Source organism: Anabrus simplex, chromosome 9 (assembly GCF_040414725.1).
Source record: "Anabrus simplex isolate iqAnaSimp1 chromosome 9, ASM4041472v1, whole genome shotgun sequence".
In the NCBI taxonomy this organism is placed as follows: domain Eukaryota; kingdom Metazoa; phylum Arthropoda; class Insecta; order Orthoptera; family Tettigoniidae; genus Anabrus; species Anabrus simplex.
In genome coordinates, this window is record NC_090273.1 from 52,365,458 (window position 1) to 52,372,716 (window position 7,259).

A 7,259-nucleotide genomic window follows, 5' to 3' on the forward strand; every position below is an offset into this window, starting at 1 on the left:
CTTAATATTTTGCACCTACCACACCAAAAACTTCTTTGGTACAAGTTTGTCTGATTGCAGAAAATAAATCTTAACAGCACGATAATGAAACGGTTGCTTCTCTCATCATAGATGAGATGGCAATAAAATCAAGGCTGGTCTATGACAGGAATTTTAATAAGCTAGGAATGACTGATGTACTGTGTAGAGAGAGATCCAGTCGGTATCAAAGACAAGCTTTCTAAAAAATTGCTCTGCGTTCTGTTCAAAGGTCTTTCCACACATTACAGGATTCCTGTGTCACATTGTTTTACATGCAGCAAACCTTTGAACAGAAAAGTGTTTTAGCTTAGTTAAGCTGGACAATATGTGAGATTCAAATGGTGACTCTGAACTGGAGCGAATTACGAAAACTATTTTTTAGTATTAGCTTTAATGTGTGTATAAACGGACTATACATTTTCCCAAACACTTTAAAAAACCTTTGCAAATATGTATAAATTCATGTTGACTGTGGGTCCGTACTATGATGACTCAAAACCTCAAAGGACTGATGAAAACAAGTTTCCAAAAAGAGATGTTAACATCAAATTGATGGATCATTTGTGCTACAACAGAAATGGCTTGTAAGCAACATTCAGAACACCTGGTTTCTCCGTAAGTATCATAATTAGCTATGCATTAGCGAATTTTCTCAAGCACTTGTCACAAGATCCATGCTAAACATAAGACATTCAAAACTTGTGTCTAAGAAAGGTGATCCTAGCGGGAGAAATGAAAACTAAATTCGGTGACCCCAGTTCTCATGGCTCATTTCCCAGCCTTGTATAATAACATAAGCTATGCCATAAACTCTCACAATTACATTTACAATTTTGTATGCTATGCATATTTTTCACATTCTTTTTTTTCAGTAAGTATGAGTAGACTTAGTGGCATGTGAAATAATTGAAATTAAATTTCACTATTACGGTTGATATCACTGAATCAATAATCTTCGTTTCTTCTTATTATTCCACTGGGCTTTAGGTAAAGGAGAAGTCTTTCAACAAAAGCATTGTGTGCCAGCATAGCAAAGAAAAGCTGTTGAATCTTCATTATTTCTGAACACTGTTCCTCACTCACATGGCTACACTTGATTTCTGTAGGAAACAAACAGTGGACAAACCAGTGAACTTTCAAAACTATTTACTGACAGTCATTTTACTTCTCAAACTGAGGAGATGTTCACAAAAATGGGGACGTGTGGCAATTCTAATTAAAATTAAAATGATGAACTTCTTTGATAAGATAAGCCATTCAGGATGATTATTTATATCATTACTTTTGAAGAACACTATATTGAATCACCATGCTGTACAAATATGATTGTTTTAAGTGGTTTACCACACCAAAGGAACTGGTTTTTGATTCAGATGGTTGCAATTAGTACCATGACCCATTCTTCTTTCACTGCTCAAGAAGAAAATTAAAACTCTAACTTGATAACATTTTGAACTCTGGTGACGACCACTGAATGTAAAGTAACTCCTGACTTCTATAGGTCACCTTCCTGGCATCACGACAAATGTGAATTTTTCATCATTCTCCTGTAGACCAGTTTTTCAATTAGCAGCTGATATTACGCATGTAAACTATGCTGTGTGTTGCTTTTAATGATATTAGTTATCGTCGCCATAAGACCTATCTGTGTCGGTGCGACGTAAAACCACTAGCAAAAAAAATATTAGCAACATTAAATTTCCCTACTATGAAGTGCAATAGGTTCCTTGTCAGCCTGTTTCTTCAGTTCTTGTAACATGCCGTCTCGCCTTGCTCCAGCTAGCACATTATAAATTGTGTTCAACCAACCGGAACGTGTTTCACATTCTCACTATGTAACAGTGATAAAAAAATATTGCTTAATTATATTTTTTCCAGAAGCAAGGGGTAGGCCTCCCAAGAAACCTAAACCTGACAGTCAGAAGAGAAGTGAAGATATTCCTGCCTTGGTGAGTGCTTATTTAAATTATTTCTGTTTTGTTGATATTTTGCAGACATTTGTTGATTATGTCCAGTCAGTCAGTCACCACTGATTTGCATTTAGAGCAGTTACAGATTACACATTACTGGTTACAGATTCTCTTTCAGTTGATTACCTAGTCCCTAGTTGGAAATTTATCGAATATCGCTCTTGATAAATTATTTCATCAATGCAACCTATTAATGTATGTATAGAAATATTTGCAGAAGACCAAAAAAGAACCTCCTCAATTGTATTACATACAATTTGACATTCCCTGGAAAACAATGGAAACACTGGTGATCTTTTCACAACCTATTCTTTATCTGTCTAACAATAATCCACTACAATTCTTGCATATTATTAATGGGTTTTAGTCATGCTTGCATTGCAATTTTTTTTTTTAATTATTGCTTTGATTTATGTGGAGTGTTGACATCATCAAGAAGCTGATGAATAGGAACTGGGGTGCCCATTCCCAGATGTTAAGAACTTTAGCCCCAGCATTATGTGTGCCATTTAACAGTACAGTACTTGCATACTACAGTTTTAGTGTTAATGGAAGAGAGAAAGGCTTGTAAAAATTGCATGATAACAAACCAAGAGTGTGTAAATTTTAAATGCTTATAGCTAACTTTATGGCATCCTTAGGAAGAATTGTTGTAAGTACAAATTTGTTCTTACTGCAGTACAGTAATGTCCATAAGATTTTTTGACAAAAGATGAACTACTGCCTGAGCCATTCAGCTTACCAAAGTTAACACTTTGAAGACGAACTATGTACACTGTTCATCTTTTGTAATGTTCCATGGAGGATGAGTATTGTACACCATATGGCATGAGTTCTAGTGTTACAAACATTAGCAGAGTACTGGAACACATTCTGCAGTGTTTCTAGTTCATTAAAAAAAATACCACATAGCAGCACATCATTGGAATCTAATTCTATTATGATACTAAGTTGGTACTACTGAGGCAGCTTCATAGCCACATGGTCTCACATGGTCCACAACTAGAACCAGTTTCCACAATTAATGTAATTTTTTTCAGTTCTCAATGATTAGTATGTATGTTATGTTTCATAAATGTATCATGGTGTGTTTGTGACTATAACTTTTCGTGCTTTTAATATGCATCGTGAAAATTGAAAAACAATTGATAGTAGATAAAAGGGATTTTTAATTTATTTATAAAAGTTATTGGTTGTGCTCCAATTTTGAAAAACAAGGTATGCATGCATAGCTCAATTGTTGCTGAATCCAAAAAAAGGTTTGTGACTGTAAGTGAAGTTATCAGTTATTTTTGTATAAAAATGTGAAAACACACTAAAATGCTCAGTTCACAGTGTAAGATCTAACTTCACCTGCTCAGTCTTCAATATGTTAATACTTAGATGATTTACAGCAAAAGTCTTCCCGATTTGTTTAATGAAATCCTCTGGTCTTTTCTTTTATTAACATAATGTTTATACTTGTGTATGACCCAATAGAATTTGTTTATCCTTATACTCAACCAAACCATTACATTTACAAGAAAGAAGTATACAGGGTGTCCTTGAAATAGGTTCCAATATTTAGAGAGGAGGCAGCATATAACGAACATAGGAAAAAAGGTTCTATAAACATTGGTCACAAACCCAGTATCTTTGGGGTTATGGTCCGCTACCACTACTATCATTGATTACTATGGTCCGATAATTTACAGAGGGTAGTATGCAACAAAAGACGGAAATACATTCCTACATAAATATTGGTCGTAATCCTACTAGTGTGTTTTGCTCTGGTCTTATAATGTAGGAGGGGCATATCTTGGACTCCAAGCAATTTGTCATGAAACAAATGTGAAACTTTTGTACGTAGACAATTGATGCAGTGTGTGCACACACACAGTATTCCACTGCATACTACAGACTATATTGCTCTTGCAGTCAGGTAGGCTAGTTTTGTCAGGTTTACACTAGTGCTCAAATGGTGCATGCTTTTTTTTTTTTTTTTTGTGACCCTGCAGTATTTCAGGGTGGAAGGCTACATACATTGCGATGGATGGTGGTCACATCGAGCACATGTTGTAAAGAGTAGACCAAAGACATGGTGATCATCGATGGTTGTGGTAGCGGACCATAACTCTGAAGATATTGCGTTCGTGACTAGTGTTTATAGAACCTTTTTTCCTTCATTTGTTGCCTTTCTCAACGATGCCCTATATATACTTGATCAATAATTACATATATAGCAATACATGGAGATCATGCCTATTTTGACAAACATAACTCAAGACAAAATACCATTCATTCTACTAGTTCTCGTATACATCATGTCATCTAGTAGTTAGTTGCACAACCATTTACTTATGCACTTACTGCACATCAGGTTGGCATTGAATCCATTGGACCTTCTGTTTTTGAAAGTTTCAAATATTCCTCATTGTTTAAGTATGTACAAGAGGACCCGTGCTGCTCCACAGCATTCGTTATCAATTGACGAGATAATCACCTGCCCTTTTCAATGGTTTTATGGTCTATTTAATTAGAAACGCATTATGGTATGCCACAGTTCGTTGTCAAAATTCATCCATTCTGTCATTATTCCGTCTGTTTGGTAAAAATCTATCCATATATTCACTTATTTATCTTGCGGTTCTTGAAGTAAAGCTTGGTAATGTGTGGTATAAGGCAATGGTATTTTTAATCGCAGTTCTTCTATATAGAACGGTTGTCTTGTGAGTTCATAGGTTAGTCTGAAAGAAGCGTTTTTTGCCAGGCAGAGAACTTTCTTAAGATTCACTCTTTCTAGTGTAGCTAGGTTATCCTTCGATAGGTGTTCCGAGATGACTTAAGGCATATGTCATGATGGGATCTGTTTGTACGTAGACATCTTTTTTCCCTTTGCAGCATGTAAGGTATTAGGAACGCTCTGCCATCTGTTGAATATATTTGGTAGCTGGGAAATATTAGAGAATCAAAGAGTATCTTTCAGGGAATAGTATTCTTCCATGATAAGAGGAAGTATACATTTTTTTTTTTTTGCTAGGGGCTTTACGTCGCACCGACACAGATAGGTCTTATGGCGACGATGGGATAGGAAAGGCCTAGGAGTTGGAAGGAAGCGGCTGTGGCCTTAATTAAGGTACAGCCCCAGCATTTGCCTGGTGTGAAAATGGGAAACCACGGAAAAACATTTTCAGGGCTGCCGATAGTGGGATTCGAACCTACTATCTCCCGCATGCAAGCTCACAGCCGCGCGCCTCTATGCGCACGGCCAACTCGCCCGGTAGGAAGTATACACTCTCTGCCTGGCAGGTAGTAATCAAACATGGCTGCATGCAATGACATTACAAAGGATGAAAATCACATATATCAGAATATTAATGAAAGTGTTAGTTGCTTAACAACCTGTTAAGTACAGAATGTATTGCGGACTAGGGTAAGCCTTCGCCTGCAATTCCTGGAGTGATCATTTAATGATTTGATTTTATGATTACTCAAAGTTGGCTGAAATTTGAGACCTATCAATGCCTCATGATTCACTGGCAGGTAATTCCAGAGAGAATAAAACAAATGAAGCAAATTGGTCCATTAGAACAGATGGACGGATTTGCCTAAGCTGTTTTTAGTAAACTCCTTTAATATATAGATAATATTTAACGCACCTTTTTTACTTCATCCCATCACTATTCAACTGGGTTTATGTCAGGGCTTAAAACTATGCCATTCAAGAACCATGACTTTTTTCTTTGTGAGATATTTTTTGACAACCTTGGAGGTATGCTTAGGATCACTGATATGCTGATACAGCCACCCATGGAACATGTTTTGTTGAGCATACAGTACGATATGTTGTTTAATGATCCTGCCATATATAATTTGATCCATGTAGTTTTCAATTCATATCAGTGGACTTATTCCAATTCTAGAATAGCAGCTCCAAGACATTGTGTGACAACCATCTTTTACTATGGATTTTTGGTACCAGTACTTTATATTATTGCTTATCTTAACCAGACACCTGACAAAGGAATTTCCATTAGAGCTGAACATGTTGAATTTACTTTCATCAGTCCAAAGTACTTTCCTCTGCTCGTTGTTCATCCAGATACCATATTTCTTAGCAAAGGACAGTTTGAGATTTCTGTTTGTTGGTAAAATGAAGGGCTTCTTGCTTGGTCTTTGGCCCTGTAAACCGTGGGCTTTGATGTACCATTTGATAATAGGCAGGACAAGTTTGATCTTATAATTTTCTTTCAAATAATTTCTATTATCTACTGCAGTTGTACAAGGATTGCAACACATTTTTTTTGAATGAGTTTACCAATCTTTGGGGTAACAATTCTTGGGTGACCAAATCGAGTCCTATTTACCAGGTGTATGCATAAGTCTTTTTAGGTTTCACTAAGAGATGGTGCTAGTGAACAGTATGCAGCATATGAATCTTACACGTACGTCAGTTTGTTTGTCTGACATTAATCTACCAACACACACAAGTTGAGTCCGCCAAACATTAGTGTAGTGTTGTATCGTTCACTGATCATGTCGACATTTCCGCCTGAAAAAGAATATTTGCAGCACGCATTGCTGTAAGAAGAAGGCTGTGTGAAGTCATCGTTTACTGGTAGAAACATATGGTGAACATGCTCCATCGATTAGAACATGTGAGACATAGTTTTGACATTTTAAATGTGGTGATTTCAGTGTAAAGACAGTGGTGGGACCAGAGTGGTATTGTGTAATATGAAAGTAAGTCCGGCAAAACCATTAATGCACAATGCTGTCACCAACAAATCATTAATTTAAATCATGTATTGATAAAAAGATGACCAGAATGGGCCAGAAGGCATGGCAAAGTGATTATGTTACACGACAATGCACCATCTCACACAGCAAAACCAGTGAAAGACACCTTGAAATCACTTGGATGGGACATCCTTCTGCATCCGCCATATTCTCGAACCTGGCACCATCTATCACCTTTTTGCATGAATGGGGCACGCGCTCGCAGAGCCACACTTTAGCAATTTTGAGGAAGTTGGAAAATGGCTCAACGAATGGTTTGCTGCAAAAGACAAGCAGTTTTTCTGGCATGATATTCATAACTTACTTACTTGAAAGATGGGTGAAGTGTGTAGAAGCCTATGGCCAATATTTTGAATAAACAAAAAATTAATTTCCCTTGAAAATTAAATGTTCTCTTTACCACAAAACCGGCAAAAATTTATGCATACACCCCGTAATAGTGTACCTCACTTGTTGTAGACTCTATTCCAAACGTGTACAATTTCCCTA